The sequence below is a fragment of the Neodiprion lecontei genome, chromosome 3 (assembly GCF_021901455.1).
Source record: "Neodiprion lecontei isolate iyNeoLeco1 chromosome 3, iyNeoLeco1.1, whole genome shotgun sequence".
Classification (NCBI taxonomy): Eukaryota; Metazoa; Arthropoda; class Insecta; order Hymenoptera; family Diprionidae; genus Neodiprion; species Neodiprion lecontei.
This window is the reverse complement of record NC_060262.1, coordinates 32,585,458-32,603,709: the sequence shown is the minus strand read 5'-3', so window position 1 is coordinate 32,603,709 and position 18,252 is coordinate 32,585,458. Positions and strand designations below refer to the sequence as shown.

The 18,252-nt window shown below is 42.2% G+C and overlaps 1 protein-coding gene across 2 annotated transcripts in view; it reads left to right on the top strand.

Annotated features, from left to right (window-relative positions):
- Positions 1-1,637: 1,637 nt before the first annotated feature.
- The window catches only part of LOC107220165, a 50,414-nt gene continuing 33,799 nt past the window's right edge, over positions 1,638-18,252 (top strand). For both annotated transcript variants that reach the window (XM_046734489.1, XM_046734490.1), the window contains exon 1: positions 1,638-2,410. The gene's annotated coding sequence lies outside the window, so the exon portion shown is untranslated. The remainder of the gene's footprint in view (positions 2,411-18,252) is intronic.

Genomic DNA, 18,252 nt, shown 5'->3' with positions numbered 1-18,252 from the left:
TTTTCAGGTCAAGTCATTTTTCACCCACCGACGGAGTTCCCCGAGACTGCAGTGGTCCCTTCAGTCATTATTACATATGCTCTCATCGCGTATCGCGTAATTGCAACGTAATCGTAGCGAAATTTTACTCCCATGGGAACATGTTGCCGCAGAAGCTTTTAACACCTTTTACACAAGCCAGTTCTGCGGGAGGTGATGAGCACTTTGGCAGTGGCTGCTGCATGCGTTTGAATGGTCGAGGAAAAGTTGAGACATTGAAGAGAGTGGCCTCATCTCATCTTGGCGTGTAAAGAATTCAGCTTGATATCGATTTGTCAAGAACTTCGGATGAACACTTCGCGGCAACTCTTTGAGAGAAAACTTATCCTCGTGATAGACTTTCAAAGAATCTGTTCTTGGACCCTAACAATAAGGCTAAGGCTCACTGCCGCGAAGCAGACTCAGCGTTCTTATACTTGCGAAATCCGGGAAGTGGATGAATCGAGATGGACTGAAAAGATGGTATTTCGAAAGGTAAAAATTTTTTATGCGTATTTATTAACATTCAATTATCATTTTTTACCATTTATTTCACGGAGATTGAATTCTAGAGTTGTAACCCAATTTCGGTTGACAAAACGCTGGTATATTTTGAATTGGATAGAGTTGGATTTTCACCCTCCAAATGCGATTGAACGGAATGGTTTTTTTTTTTTTTTAGCATTTCCATGTTTACCGGATGGGGAACAAATCCACTATAATGCAAGGGGATCAATCGCACCCTAGTTTTGATCAAAGTGAAAAAATACAGGGTTCGTCAGACTGCTGTGAATTGGATTCATTCGTCCCGTTTTTCAGAAAACGAAAAGGCGCTGAATGCGCATTTCACGTTTGAAATAATAATTTGATTCGGCGACGGAGAAGCAATAGCTTCATAAAATTTGTATCATCCGAAACGATTCCTCTACCGTTACGATTCAATCCAAAATTTGAATAAGTTGCTGAAATGTGAAAATTCAATACACCTACAAAACTTTAAAATCGGATTGCTAGATAAAAGTCTGTTCAAAGTTGCATAGCACTTTTACAACGCCTTGTACGTATGGAAAAGTTTCGAAAGCACATGTAGAATAGTTCTGTGGCCACTACGTTTTCTTTTGCGTATTCGAATTGTACTTATGCGGAACTTAAACCGCGGAAGTTATACCGGGTGTATTATTAGGACAGGCGGCCGCATTTCAGAGGCCTTCACTGCAAGCGCAACGTCATGAAAGCGCTTTTTTTCACCACTTTTTTGCGGATGGAAGCAAAGTAAATAAAATAATAATATTTAAGGAAGTTATTAGGCATAAATTTAAGTATATTAAAGAAAATTATTATCAACAAATATTAAAAAATGGTAACACCGGAGCCATTCTGAAATATTAGTATATCATTACCTTTTCTTCCATCCGTAAAAACGGTGCATTTTTTAGGTTTTTACAGTGGTATTACCCCTTAACGTTGCCTACTTCGGCAGCTCGTACTTCCGGAAGTACCGACGAATATTTAAGCCCGATAAGACGAACCGAGCTCGAATAGGCTGGACAAATGGCGCGTGCGCTTCGATACCTGGAAGCTCTTGGGCGAAGTTCAGTCGCGGAAACAACGCGGGCGTGCGAACACGTGTCGATGTCGGTCTCTGGACGATAGACACGAGGGCACCCGAAGCCGAGGTGCACGGGATGAATTGAGGGAAGTCGAGCCCGAAAAAACAGCGTCCACTATTAAACAAGTGTAGTAAAAATGGCCAGCTGACCGGAATGTTTTGCATACATTTGTTTAAATGTTAAATTATCACGAAGCTCGCGCTTTCACGAATAACCATTTCATAACTCTTATGTAGGAAACATGTGAATTCGCAGATTTGAAACCGGAAAACTGTTACAATTAATCGTAATAACCGTGATCTGCAGTTCGGTATTGAATTTGAAAAAACTTTCATTACTCAGTGAGAAATAGTGACGTTGTGAATAAAAGAAATAATTTTTATAGAGTCAGAGAAACGGCTGGAATCTTCACCGAAGCTGCACTAAATTCTGCCCCCCCCCCCCTCCCCCCTCCTAAAAAAACAGTATTTTTTTTGTTGTTCGTTTGTTTCTCGTATTTTATTTGAAGGGACAGGATTTTGTGTTCATAGATTAGTAAGAACCAAGCGATTCTTCGTTTAAAGTTGTACAGGACGAATTAATTACTGCCGATTAATACTTGTGCCTACTCCTTGGAAGTGCGGATTGGAAAATGGATGTTTTGAGCCTCAAGAGGAGTTGGATCGAGGACTGAAAGACCGGCTGGAAGTAATCTGATCCAACAATTTTTTGTTCCTTCATTTTTCTTTCCAACTCTCCAACTTAATTTGTTAAACCACAATGTCAGCTTGATCGCCGTTTAGGTACGTAAATTCAAACCTTTTCACCTTGCGTGTTTATCGTCCCGCTATCTTGACACGTGCATGGGGTATATCAGGGTTAACTCAGCGCTGTACGCACCCACTTCACACTTACAAGTGCATTATTTCATCAATGTTTAATCACTGACTTGATCAGTTCAAGGATTTTCATGAAAATCTGTTTAACCTTAAGATACTCGAGCCAAACGATTAAAGGATTAGTTATTATCCCTTGCCCGCGGGGCATTTGACGTTGAATGATTGAGTTCGTTTATCGACCAGGATCTTCCGATCAAGTAATAGTCTTAAATCCGTCTTACCTTTCTTAACTTTCTAGCGGTTTTAAAACCGGAGGTAATTTACCGAGATCATAAATCCTCGTTATTCACTCAAAACTGATTAAGCCTAGGACTCTACATTATCTGTACGAAAAAAATAACCAACACAGGTGTTACCCCAGAACTTTGTTTGTCGTAGAAGGTTTTTTTTTTTTTTCTTCAAAAGCTAAGAGACTGAACCACAGAATAGTATATGAGAGAAAAACCTAATATTAATTTTTCACCGTGAAAAATTCGATTGAACAAAGTAAGAAAAAATGATTTTAGATTTTAGGTAATCACGTGTAAAGTCCTAGGCCAATGACGAGTGACCGATGTATTTTCACAAATTTTAGTTAACTTTCTCGATGTGATTAACGTAGCCTTGAATAAAGAGGATTTATTAAAACAGCTTGCAGTTCTTTAAAATATTCGATTGAGTCAAACTGAGAATCGTGCAGCTGTGTAATAAGTTCTCTTCTATTGACACTTGATCATTTCAATCTGTGTTAACACCGTCATTCTTATCATTTCCACTGTGTCACCAGCCGAAATATCGGTTATTTAAAAAGAGCGTGTTACAGAAAACTTTTCTAATAAAATAACGTTATTACAAAAAATTCTTCGAACATACGCGACTCTCCTTTAGAAGTTTATCCGTTCCGAAAGAAGTTTCTTTCGAACCAGAAAGGCGCATTCGTTGAAAGAGTTGAACTTTTTACGCCCGTGTCAATATCAGCTATATCAAACGACTGCTTCATGCCATGCCTGAACATGAACGTAATGCAAAAGAGCGATGAGGATCGATGTGCGTGAGCCACAGGGACCCGTAGATCCGTAATACTTGCTCAAATTGCAGACCAGCCGAGTATGTTCGACAATATAACCCGTATCAAACCGAAACAGTTTGCTGATTCATGTTCGCTGAGGCGTTTCTCTCGCCGAATAGCCCGCGGTTTGGTGCTGCACACATTGCAGTGCTGGAGAATCCCGACGAGCTTGAATTATAGGTGACGAAACTGCATTTGCACCTTTAACTTACGACGAACTCTGTTACTGGTTCGGTAGGTGAGGCAAGGGTGCAAAGGTCGAGTGCACTCAATTTTGTAAGTAGAATATGCACCTAGCGTTAGATGATAATAATTTGGTTGTGCAGATACTGACGCATCGTACAGAAGTTAATTATACCGGTGTAAGTCGCTATTTAAACTTTAATTAAGTTGTATACGTTCTCAATCTGGAGGCTCTATACTAATCCAGTCTAAATTCCGGGAATCTCTTGTTTCCGAGGAGTATTAAAATCCTACAGGTAATTCCCCCAGGGCTTAGCGTGTAGACTTTCAACTGGTTTAATTCGTTGAATCAATTTATTCAACGTACACCTATAATCGGTGTATTTTAACAAGATCACAAGGTCTGTTTCGTATCAGCGGGCTTAAGTACTTTCCATTCCTTAGTTCCAGTTCTCACCATAATCCAAACCACCCTCGCCAAGTTTCCTGTAGTCGAACAAGTGACACAAGCTTCTAGAATCGAATGTACATTCAATTTTTATTGCTAACGCGAATAAAAGCGATTATATTTTATTGCTCTCAGCAACTGCAATCAACTCACATAGAGGTAGCATTTTGTAAAGCAGCAATGATTCTACGGCTACATGCGATCTAAAAGCAAAATAATGGTAATCATTTTCATCCGAAAATTGGCAACGGTCAATAGATGGTTAAATGGATCCTGATTAACATCGTGATTATCCTTGCTTTCGTTTATCAATGCAAATACCTCCGCAATATAATAACATTTACCGAATTTTGAATAAATTTCAGAGATGCCAGCGAATGTTACAGTGATTCACTGTGGTAATTTTTCACTTTTCGTTACATCCCTCAATCTAGTCTTGATTATATCGTCTTTGTCTCTAAGATTTCAGTTTGTTTCCCCCTAACCGCGATACTTCAATCCTAGAAGTTATCAACCGTCCGAAATGGCGAACTTAATCCAAACTCATCATCATGTTGACCTTCTATCCTCAGAAATTGAAACTATCTAGAAGTACGAGGGATTATTTATAGGCGTGCAACTTTCGAGCTTGAGTTGAATTCCTTTACCAAGTTGATGCGAGCGCGGCAACAGCGAGCAAGTCTGAGCTCATATTACGAAAAACTCGACCGGTTCCAGACATTTTTTCACCGACAAGATAGAATAGAAAAAAAAGGGGAAAACGAAAAAACGAAAAAACACTTTACATTTAAATAAGATGCGTTCGTACATTATACGCGTCCACCGGGAAAGAAATACTCGGGTAACGCGGTCGATAATAGATCGTAACAAAGGTCCTGTGAAGGATGGATCGGGACGGGTAAAACATGCAGGACGCCGATTATCCGGGTGATGGATTCACGCCCGTGGCAAAGGCGGTGCGCGCTGCGGGCTGGACCAAAAATCCAAAACTAAAAGGGGCCTTGCCTCATTGTCAGTCGAGTGAATGATTGATCGAAGTGCGTGGCGGCGTTGGAAAGGCAAGAAACCGAACGAGTCTAACGCGTTAAATTAGGCGTTGCAAGTTCATTTGGCAAATGGGTATAAGACGGCGAAGAAGCGGATGTAGCGGAATGTCTGCACGGTTTAAAACGATTCGCGACCCTCGGTAGGTACGTATTGAAATTACTTCGCCTCTCTCCGCTGGGTGGAAAACCTCTTCGCCACCGAATCATTTGGGTAATGAACTTCACTCCCAAGAGTTACACGAGTTGATTGCGGCCGTTTCTTATACCGCTAGAAAGTTTCGGCAGAAACTGTGAGCTTTGCTCATACAGGCCAACGGTTCATCTCCATAGACGGCAAGGATAATTGCATAAGCTTCTGCGTTCCGAATTCTGTCTCCGTGATTCAGCGCAGTTCAACTTGCCAACGCGCATTAATAAGAAATTAATTACGCAGAACTACGCACCGCCCCGAAAGTTTAATCAACCCGGATGATCTGAACTGATTGTCATCTCAACGGTTGAGCGTTAGCGAACTTACAGGCTTTAGAAATTCGGACTTATTTTTTCATCTCCCTATTTTCATTCACCACTTCGTCAGAGTCTTTGGTTGGGAAAGCTTTTAGAACGTGTCAAAGTGCGATGAATGTTGATGTTTTTTCTCCGTATCCACGATACATAATTCATTTATATACACGTGCTTGCATGACGCCGCTAAATCAAGGTGAACAGATTTTTATACAACTATGATACTTGATGTGTAATCGGGAACCACAGAACTTTAGGAGTACGATCAATTTTTGTGCATTTATTTAGCAGGATACTAGTTGCAGTGTTGTTGATACTGAACGATAATATGACGATACGAGATCGTTTCTATCCGTCAACAAACCTGAACATTGGTGATTAAAAATCCAATTATTTCTGGATTCTTGTACGCGAGCCGGAGATTATTTGCTCTCTTTACACAATATGTAATATACAAGATTTCGATTACAATGCGAGCTCACAGTGCTGGTTACCTGTAAAGTGGGACTGAACGTTACGTTTACTGTTCAAACAACTAAGTCAACATTGTCGCGCTTATGCGTGGGAATATCGTGAGCTCTTGAAGCTGTTGGAAGGTGTGTACAAAAAAATGTGACCTCGAGGATTCGGGTGAATGGATTTGGAATAGACAATGACCTCGGCACTTCTTCGGATAAAAAGGGACCTGAGAGATAATAATTACTGGACCGTCAAAAAATCCACTAACGATATTCACCTCGCGCTGATAATCACAAGCTTGAAGTCCATTATACGATCACGGGTGCCGATAAATTGCGCCCTGTCGAAAGTTCAAATAAAATTCGCGATCGTCGAAACCGTTGAAAATTCACCCTCCAACGCACCAAGCGACACTTCGAATTCGCACTGAATGCCTTTGCCTCAATTACATTCTATCAAACTCTGCCGTTAGGGGTTTTTCCTTTTTCTTTCTTCTTCTTCTTCTTCGTCTCTCACCCCAGTCAGATCGGAGGAAGAAGGATTTCGTAATTACATCTTGTAAATCCTTGGCATCGAACTGTCGTAATTAATGAATTTCACGCGCAAAATCGAGGTTTTTAAATTTGATGGTCAAGTATACCGTATGATTTGTATTGAGAAGAGGGTTCGGGTGAGTTCCGGATGAAATCTTGGATTCTATCTGTCTCTCTGATTTGCGTATTTAGGAAGCCTCGCGCACAGCCGACTGAAAACGTTCTTCGTTACCGGGCTAAGAAATCTATTTTTTCTATATCGATCTGGCGTAGTACGGTTTATGAAAAGTTGGGCACTCGGGGTTTGAGAGATCGCAGACCGATATAACTAAGCCCCGAGGTCGTGTGAGGTTGAGCCACAGTCAAACTGCGATACCGCCTATTATTTTAACAAAGGAGTTCAAGCTGGGTGACGTAACTTTTGAAAATTGACGAATCGTGGCTGCGCTTGACAGGGTATTTTCGTCTCTGAATACGTATAATGTATAAATGTAAATGAAATGCATGTATTTTTGTTTCGAATTTGAAGTGGATCTACGCCATCCGAGCCACCCGTCTCATCTAAGATACGAAGAGAGAGAAGTAGGTACGGGGATGTTGAAATATTCATGCAGTATGATTCACTTGATTCCCCCAACAAATATCCTGAGATATACATCTCGCATAAAGGTATACAAAATATACTTATGAATAAATAAATAGAATTAATGAAGTATCGTACCTCGGTTACAAATTTAGCGATCTCGCACATTTACGAGGTTTGTCGCGATATCACCTACCGTAAATAGCTGACTATCGTTCCGAAATTAGGGAATAATGTACGCCGACGAACGCGATCGATAGCAATTTGCATTTATCGAGTTTTTTATTTCCGTGAAAGCACGCATATCGCATTCAACTGATTGCGGAGCTTGAAATTGATTCTGGGAACGGTGGGCGTAAATACGTAGCGTTTACTCACATTTACGTGCATACAGCTCTTTCCAGTCCGTACCCGGAGTGGCAGCAAAACGAAGCGAATTGAAGAACGAAATATCCGGCGTGGCTGTAGTTTCCGGCAATTTTTTATACGATCAATGACTTAAGGTAATGAGAGAATCGTAATACGAACCACCGTCATTCGATCTTCTCGACTTCGGACACTCGAGGGATATCTAAGGGGAAAAGTAAATGATAAGAAACGATAGATTTTCATTAAATGCGAGGGAGGTGCAGGATAAAATTTCTTGGGGATACGCCGAGCGGTGCTTCAATCAATTACGTACGTCGCAGTTCGGTATCCGTTAGTTCCACTTGAATGACACTCGCGAATCTAGTTATAAAACGAATTAACAATCGAATTCCGGTGCTGCTTCAATCGCAGGGAAAAAAAGGCACGTGTGAATAGACTGGTAAGGGCGTAATTGAAAAACACACTTTACGACAAGTGAAGAAACTAGACCCTCGAAGTTTGCAGTGAATGTATGTGGCGAGTCGACGCTACCTTGTTTCAGCTGAAAGCTGCATTGCTTATGCATCCCATCTGTGAAATTATCTGCAAAGGAGATACACGAGACGTGAAAAAGCAATCATCGAACCTTCGAGGTTAGGTTAAGTAGAGCGGAACAGGGGCTTTATGCTAAAGTCGAATTTAATAAAAATAGGAACGAGGGAAGAAACTGGGAAATTCTGTTGCCCGTTCCATTCATATAAGCGAAGAACAAGTCACGCAACCGAAAGATATTGGAAACGTTCTTGGACTTTACTACATCCAAACCCATTACGACGATGCAGGAATCAATGGATACACGTATCTACAACTGGCAGCGGCACAAGTTTCGAGAAGATTATGCGAATGAGAAACGGTTTAGCTCTGAGTGAACAGATTACTTTGTCCTAGGTTCTAGCCGTGCCGTAAAACAACCAGAGAGCCATAATTTCCTAATGACATTAAATCGCACGAGATCATTCATCTTGACGCTTAAGTATGTGTAGCTTTCCGCACACCATTCCGGTGATCGTTCGTTACCGAGAGAAAAGTCAAAGACGCGTATCACGTGTCGTTTGATGTGTAGCTTATACCGTCTTAGAACATTCACGGTTTCAAGGGTTTCCATTGTCAAAAACCAGCACGGAACTTTCCCCGCGGCAAATCTCAATACACAGACAAATCGTCAAAGCAGGAATTCAATTTAAGAGAATTCGGCGTAATTCAGTTTCCAGAAAGTAAAGACAACCTCTTTAAGATTGCCGGTCGGAATACTGATCACGTTGCTTCAGCCGGAAATTTTCTTTGTTCAACCATCGCAGTTACTCAAATTCAGCCTGCTCCATCACACGTGTGCATGAAACATCCCTTTAATTAGGAATTTTGCATTGCGGAAGATCGAGATCCTTCCTATTTTATATCTGGCTTTGTCATACCCTGAGGACACCGTTACTTCGTGGACCTTCGGTTAACGATCGTTCACCCACCAGCACGGTATAGTAATAATTTCTATGTAACGCTGTATGTTGTTACTTAAATGTACTCGACGGTTAAATGATAGAGCAAGATGCCACGCTGTTATGGGTTAAGTATACACATATATCCAACGGTAATGCCATATAAAAGACTTTCCTCAGAGTAAGAACCTCGTATTTTATTGTACTTCTATTGTTAAACGAGAGCCACCCTTATCCCCGAATCGAGTGCAAAATACGTACCGTAGTTTGCATAATAACGGAGGTAAAATAATACAGCCTGACTTCATCCACCCTCGAAAGGGATAACGCACGACTGGTAACGGGGTGGTCATTATCAAAGTCCTAACCGAGTTACTGGCCTCTCGGACACAAATCTATTCAGTTAACATTCCTTGTTAGGACGTTGTTCGTTCCATCTACCCCGAAGTACTCGTAGTGTGTTTCTAAAATCCTTGCGTGTAATAACCGCGTGAGAATTAGTCTCGTCGGGTTTTCCCAGTAGCTTTTTTTGATAACACATGCGGATAGCCTTCCAAGTTGCACTGTAAAACTTGGCGCGACGTCGAAGGTCGATACGTTATCTACGTCAGTTGAAACTTACCGTCTACGTCTCAGTGGTTGGAGAGTAAGACGATTACGATTGCGACAGTGAGTGTACCTTTTTCTTCCTCTAGAACGGTTACCCGCTGTGACAGTAGCACTAGTTGCCGTGTACAGTAAAATCAGACTTGAGAACGTTTACTCGTATAAAAGAAGTACGAATACTGCAAGAGGTAGGGTAAGTTTAAGCGTAGGTAGAGTGTGCCGGTGGCGTGTAGTGGTAGTAGAAGCATTTTGCAAGCGAGGGGTAGTCTATGACGGAGTACAACCTGTTAAGAGAAAGATAAGAGGTAGAAGTAACGTGCTGCCGAGCAAAACCAGTGTAAAATAATTTCCCCTCGCTCGGGAGTCTAACAGATGGTAAATTTCTCCTGACGGCACACGGTAATTATCTCGGCTTAGGATTTTAGCGTGATGAAAATCAAGATCTGTTGCTGTTCTCGTCCGCTACGTGATCGGCGATCGACTTTGTGAACGTAAAATTTTTTTGACCAAGAACTTGGATTGATTACCGAAAGATCCGCCAATAAGGTGGGCTCAAATAGAAATTGATGCCCCCCTTCCACATTTAAGACACGTGTTCAATCGAGGATGTGTCTATGAGACTCGGTTGATTCTCGTTAATACAATTCACTAGGTAGGTCTGTACTCTTATCGCAATACTGCAGCGTTGCTTCTAACGGCACTGTGCTATGAGTGATAAGACGTTGACAATATCGAGAGACAAGTGGATTAAACCGTGCACGAGACGCAGCAAGGTAGTGCAGGATCGAAAGATGGTTAAAGCGGAAGTTGGCTCGGTGGTTGAGAGGATGAAATAAGCTATGGGAACTGTCGTGTACCTGCAATACACCCTCGTCGCGGCAACGTGCTTACGGGGGCTCATTATTGGCGTGGCCGTATTATATTTAACGGTAGAATTTATGATCCAGATATCCATAAAATTTCAGAACCAACGTCTAATTAGCGTCGCGTTTCGTATCGGAAGCCCCGTCGTGTGATTATATACGTCGCGTCATTTTATTGCAGTCACAGTGCCGTGAATAAATCAAACACTCTTCGGTATCGAGATACAAAATGAAGACGATCAAGGTTAGAAGAAGTTTATTCGTTGTTCTTGAAAAGAAAGCGAATGAGAATATTTCATACCCTCTGCACTTGGCTCGCAAAGCGAAGCGTGAAGGCGCTTCAAAAAATATCTGCCTCTTATTGTTCGATAAAAAAAAAAAAAAAGCCTCTGCCAAACCTTATCATATCAAAGAAAGGAGCACTAAATTGAAACACAGTTTTAAAAATATTTTTGCTCGTGTTTCTCGGCGGCGTGTTTTTCTTCTCATGTTTTCGTAAAAGTGGGTTTTTCGGTATCTCCGAGACTCGCGTGACCCATTTAATGCCGGTACAGTTCCGGCTGTGCTAAGATTAGGACAAAAGAAAGCACGTCCAGGAGCTGGCGTAATACCGAAATTCTCCAAGATAATTTATCCCAGCACAACATCCCTAACCTCACTTCGTTACAGTTAGCGGGTCGACCGAATGAGATTGGAACGAAGAAGCATGGCGACGACGAAGCCTTCCTTGAGTACCGAATCCCCGTGGCACGAACAGAAAATTCGTCTACACCGTCGAGATACAATCCTTGCTATCGGCATGCTGGATCAGATCCACGTGAGTTCCGGGTGTATCGGTATTCCATCGAGAATCCATGCTATCTGAAAAACGGATGCCAGGATTCCGCATATCTGATCGTGGGCTATGCTTGATACGGTTACGAAAGAGAATCGCGTAACAGTGAAGCGACCAAGGAGGTGAGAAAAGAGTCCGCGATAAAGAATACCGAGAACGATACTTGGTGGGATTTCATCGTGCGATTTACATGAAACTAAACTGAAATTGAATTGTATATTACCGTTGATATTAGCTGTGAACAAGACTAATTGTAACACAAGTTTAGTCAGTGCGATCCGACTGTTTTAGCTTGCACGGAGCACGCCAATCAACACAGTGCAAGTTTATGATACAGAGGTAAATTTACTTCAGTATTCCCGTGCAGTTCCACCGCTCGGAGGGTAAATTTTAATAAATGGAATCGACGTAACGCGTGATCGAGTTTACGCGGTAAGAGGATCTCTGTAGGGGTGAAAAAGCACCTATCGGAACCGAAAAAAAGTTGTACTTCGTTAATGTTCGCTGGCTGTGAATTTCCAATTAGTCAGATTCGTGTTACCGGCAGTAAGATATCTTGGCTGATCTAATTGCCGCGGCCAATGGAAGCCGTCCTTGGTTTGGAATGTGGTTATTCGCCGCGAGTTTTCAATGCCGAATTATTCGCTGACGGCGCGTGGGGCGTAAATTTTACGATCTTCATTGGCTCGCGTAGCTCCGAAGACGTGGATAAGCTCCTTGTTTCACTCAGTCTCGGGTAGAATCACAGTGTGCGAACTCGAAGGGTGCTTGGACTTGAATTTTTCAAACATTTCGTTTTCCCTCGAGTGCGCGAAATGTCAGAAATTTTACTTATGGATAATCCACGCGATTCTCAGTGCGTACGAGTGAGAAAGTGTAGGTACGCGAATGCAGCACGAAAACGAAAAATAACGGCTGTTGTTTGCCGGCATGAATCTGCAGCAGTGCCGAGTGACAGATAAGACAAATCGTTCTCTGATTTAAGAAAAATATTCTTCTAAAATAGCCGTTTCAGCGGGAAGGATGAATCGAAGCTCGATCTATCACCTTCGGCACGGATATCCGATAATCGCTCATACGATGAAATCTTGAAATCCATGCTCTTACAATCTGCTCCAGAAGATATCCATTCGCCTCGCACAGAGAAAAAAAACCTACTACTCGATCAAGATGCGCTACGGAATTTCAAAACAGACATTCTACAACCACATAGAATATTCTAGAAACAAAAATATACGCCCAACGAACATATCCGACTTGGAAATGAATGTCAGGCACCGAATGTAAGACGTCAAACGGTATCGGGATCAAGTAACAGGCTGAGACTCGTGTCAAGACCATGATTTTTCTCATTCATCTCGACGCTGCAATACCCCAATAATATTACATCGCATCCTGATGCAGCCGATAACCTATCGATCCCGATTGGAGCGTGATACAGGAACGAGATGACGTGTTTTGCGATCAAAATTCTGCCCACGGCGTATATTTCCGAAATGAGTTACCTACTCGGAAGATCGTCTACTTTACGGCTTCCCCGACGATCAGCTATTTCGAATGACGTTAGGCTTGAGCGTGACAGGGGAGTGAAAACCCGTTTGATATCCGATCGCCAATAACACTTGGATAATCTACCGAGAGCATTACGTGCAAGTAAACGCCAATATCTGCTCCCGACATCAAAGGATGTAAACAATTACGCCTATCCTAATTGTAAGTACGAGAGGGAGAATATACCTGATTCCACGTGGAGACCCACGACGAAGTCGGTTATTTTCGCTTCCAGATACGCGCTGTGTAGTTTCAAGGAAAAGATGAAGCACTGCTCAAGAACTTCGCGCAACATTTCAACCCTCGAGGTAATCCCGTCGTCTGTGCAATATTTCCTTCGTTTTTGCTCAGCGCCAATAGTACTTTAAGCTTCCTTTGCTGCGCTTTGTTCCCATTAACCCTTTACGCTGCACACCTCTTGTGTATAAGATTGGAGTCGCTGGTGACCCTAGATCGAAAATCATTGCGTAGAAACGAATATGTGAATTCAAATAACTTGAAAAAATTCCGGGATACTCTTTAAGTACTACATTTCAAAGTGAATTAGTTATCTTTAGCAGAAAGGGATTTTGAACATGAAAAAAAATCCATAAAACAATAAAACGTCGGAAAATGGATCATTCTACTCAAAATATCATAACTCACTGCATTTTCAATACGTTGAACTGAAAATTGATTGAGTAATTCTCAAAACACGGATATTTAAGAAAAAACATATGGAGGTAACGCGCCATGACAGAAAGATATTTATTCTCGTGAGTGAACTTGAATTTTTGGAAAAAAAATGAATCAACGATTTCACGATATTTCATTATTTATCTTGGATCAAATCTTATTATTTCGGATGTTTTTCACATAGAATTCACGATGAACATGCTACGGGGTCATTTTGACCCAGGTGTGCAGCCTAAGGATTAATCTGATCGAATGAGAAAGAATCCTCAAACCCTGTAGCCCACACCGGCATTCGAAAATTGCACTTTGAATCAATAACGTGTAAACCGCAACAACGACGCACAGAAAACGCGATTTTTTTGCATCTGTACTGGTGGTTGAAAGCCAAGAATATATATATTATATCTTTGTTATAAAAATTCTGACTCTGTGCAGTAACGTATAATTCAATTCAATTACTAAGCGCATATAACAAGGCCGAAATATTTTTACGTACCTTTGTGTTATAACGAATTAATTTAATTCATGCACTATATTTTTCGTTTCTATATGCTGATGTCATTTGTGGCTGAAAAATTTTTCCTTCAATCGGTATTATACGAATGCTTCAATTCGTACTGTGCAGTCGCTAGAATATATACCTGGTACAGGTAATTCGCACAAGATAAAAGAAAAAAAATTATGACAGATTGTACATTCTTGCACCTTGTTTCTAATCACACTTTTTTTCTCCGATCTCGACGTTTGCGATGAAAAATTTACAACTCTGCCACCTCATTCCGTGTCAGGATTATCATGAGGTCAAACCTACGCAACACGTGCACGGAAAAACCAAGTTGCAAGTCACAGCTCTACAATATTCTACAACCTTCACGCTGTCGGAACCCTTCTTCTGCGGCTTTCTTTTTTTGCCACGTTCTCAGTACCGTTAGGTATAAAAATGAATGGCAGATTCAGCACAGTATAGAAGTGCCTTTCGACAGGAAGTTTGAGGGTTCGGCGGCTTTGCGGCGGAATAAAAATTATGATGATGATGACGTCGATAGCAATAATGATAATAATAATAATAATGATAATAAAAGAATCGTCGAATCGAGGATTTAATTTTTTGAATACGTCAGCACGGAGTCGAGGGGGCATATATACATATTATACTCGCACCGTTTCTCCCTTGATCTTGATGCTCCCCCCTTCAACCGGTCCAGAAATCCTGAATAGAATTTCAAATTCTTTTATTAAACTCTAGACTCGAACCCCTCGCTCGCTGCCCGAGACCGTGACTGCAATCCAGGTTCTTCGTATTGTCCCTTCTAAGCTAAACCTGACAATATCAATCAGCATTTTAGTAATTTTAGTAATCCGACGGAATTTTATCAAAACACCATTATTCACTGGAAATCGATGGCTGAAAGGTGCTTTTATATTATATTACGGACTGCGAATTGATGCGAACTGAAAATTATAGGTACAAAAACCCCTCGATTGAGCGCGGAATTCAATTTATTTTTTCAAGTTCAAATCTTACACTACACCGTTGAAGTAAAATAAGAAAATGTCAATATCGCGAAGTTCCGTTTCTGCGCATGGCGGCTGTATCGCCAAATGTGTGCATTGCACGAGAGAGTGAAATAAAGTGAAGCGGGAGAAACGGAGTAAAAAGTATAGAAAGAGGAATGCGAAATTGAAGATCGATCGTTGAAGATCAAGGGTTTGATTTATGCGAGGAAGCCGTAACAATTCGACGAAACGGAAACGATCAAGAATGAATAATTTATGGACCGATGAAAGTTAAATCCGAGCCGGCTTCCGGCAATTACGATATCGCTCGAAGAAGTGACGAATTTACACAAGTTCTTTTTGATCGTACCGACATCGTCCCGGACTCTCAACCCTGGATACGCGAAGCGAGTTGTTATGCGACGGTTCTCGCAGGCGAAGGGAAAAATATTCAATGCCGATTACGCGGCCTTTGTTGAAAGGATACGTTCGTCGTTCCTTGGTAAGATTGAAATTTTCCATCGCGAACTTAACTTTGAAATCTGAATTGAATTTCGGCTCTAAATACGGGGAAATGCGCGCTGCAGTGCTTTATACACACACAATGCGGAGGAGAAAACTAGGCCACCGAGTCCGTATGCCACCTATTTATAGACGTTTCTAGGAGATGTACACGAAACCGAAACTCTTTTACCTCGTGCATACACGTCCGAATCGTACCGACGTCTCTGCGATTCTTCACCGCGAACATTCCGGAAATTCCCGTCTCATGAAAAAGCAGTGAAATTTGGTAAAACGTGCGGATTTACATAGGCGTGTAGAGTGATACTCGATGCCAAGTTCGAGGGATGAGATGTCTCTTCTTCATTTTTTCTCCCCCAACCGGCAAGGTTCGGATGATACAGGATCAAATTGTCTGCACGTACTTGCCGAAAAAACGCGACCGGAAAGCAAATTCAAGACCTTTTTTCTCTTGGGTGTTGATTCAGCAGTTTCGCTACGTGATATTTATTCCTCGATCTTGACACGATCAATCCGCGTTCCGAAGTCAGTGGAACGGAAATGTGTTCAAATCGGGTAGAGCCTACGTAATCGAATCCAGCTTTTCAAACTCGAACGAAAATTGTCCAACCACGGTGTACGAGACATCGGAAGCGTGAAATTTAACGAGCTCGCGGTAAAATTCCGATCGGGCAAAAAAATGTACGTCAATTCATACTTCGCTTTTGAAACGAGAAAATTCACATTGGCGTAAAAATAAAACTGACGAACAAAAAGAATTAACTTTCAGGTTTAATTTAGCTGCCCTACGCACCGTTGTACTCGCAATTGTGAGCTACACGCCGCGATTGATACTTCACGTGCAGACAAAATCTGAGAGTGAATTCCTACCTGTTTTGCCATGAGTAGGTCAAGGGGCGGTCGATGACCATGTTCGGTATTCGTGCAAAGCTGCAGCGGCGAGCGCGCCGCATTGATTTTGACGCAACTTGCGATGATTTGACGAGAAAGTACAACAGACAAGGCTTTCACTCCGGGTCCTCGGTCTCTCCGGCATTGATCATGATCGCATTTTCCGAACGCTAACTTCCCTCGGCAGGTTCAAACGGAGCATTGAGTATTGTAGCACGAGAGTTCGCCATTTCCTAACTCGTTAAGTGGGAGTGAAATTTCAAGCGTCGTTTGTGATTAAGGATTCGCAAGTGCGAAGCCCACATTCAACGCACTCGCATGCGTATCTCAGGCACAGATTTTGCGGATTAAATTTGCAGAGACAATGATTTTACCCTGGTGTTCATAGTGAGAGTCGATACCCTGCAGCGGGTCGTTTATACACACAACTGGTGTTTCGGGCCAAAATAAACTCATGAATTTCACTAAGAAAATGATATTTGCAAAGCCCTGTAGGACAACGAACCTGCAACCTTCCAAACTCGCCTCAGTCACGCACTTTGCGACGAAAATTCTGAGGTGTTTAACATGCACGTGTTTAAAATTCGCTGGCAGACGCAGGAGAAGAATTGAAAGTAAAAAAATTCAAACGCTATGGAGTATTTATGGTCTTTCCCTACGCTGCAGCCATTCGAAAATTTGACAAACGAGTTTGTTAGCTGCGAAAGCTGAAGTACACGCGGTGTGCAATGCAGCTGAAAAAGACTGACGGTACGAAAATCGCGATAAAAGATAAAGTTGTCAAGCAAGACACGGTGGTGAAAGACTTAAGGTGACTGACCGCAGGTGAAGAAACGAAGACTGCGGTACGGAAAAAGAAGTGTACTGTCACAGCGAGTGCAGGTATCGATCGTAAGAAGCCGATAAACATGACTAGATATCGCATTCTATTCATTGTCAGCAAGAGTGAAAGTCGAGGTAAGAGACGTCACGCAGCTCCAAGTCGACGATGTTCCTGCACCCCCGGCGTCATATTCTCAAGGGGATAGCGAGGGTTTGTCAGCGTTTTCACCCCATGCTTGGATTCAAAATATACCGAGGTACACCGAGCGCCGTTGTTAGGCGTGCGACCCGAGCCCTTCAGATGTATAAACACGTCAAGGAGTCGGTGTGGGTGCAACGTAGGAAAGGCGGAAGGCGGTTCGTATCGTGTGACAAAGATAGACCGAAATAGGCCAACGTCCGATTACACGCTTGCACATCGAGCCTACCCCCGATGGCGACCCGGTTGACGTCCTGTCCCGTCGTCGTTACGGTCGATAGGAGTTGAAAATACAGGGCTGAAAAGTCTGGAGATGGGACTGCGAGGAGGGGAGGCGGAACGAAGGGAAAGTGGATGAAAGCTCCAAAGCACACGGAGCACACGGGAGGCAGACGCCGTACCTTGAACCACGTTAGACCCCGTAAATTATGGTGGTAAGGAGCCAGCGGGCTAGCTTGAATTAATCATTCATTCGATCCCCTGGAGCAACGGCACCGCGGCAATATAAGTTATTAAAAACGGTGAAAAGTATGTATATGTCCCATATTTTCCCCCAGGCATGAAGCCCTCAGGCTGCTGGTTGTATCCTGCGTTGACAAATGGATGTATCGTGCATCTGTGAGGATAAAACACACGCTGG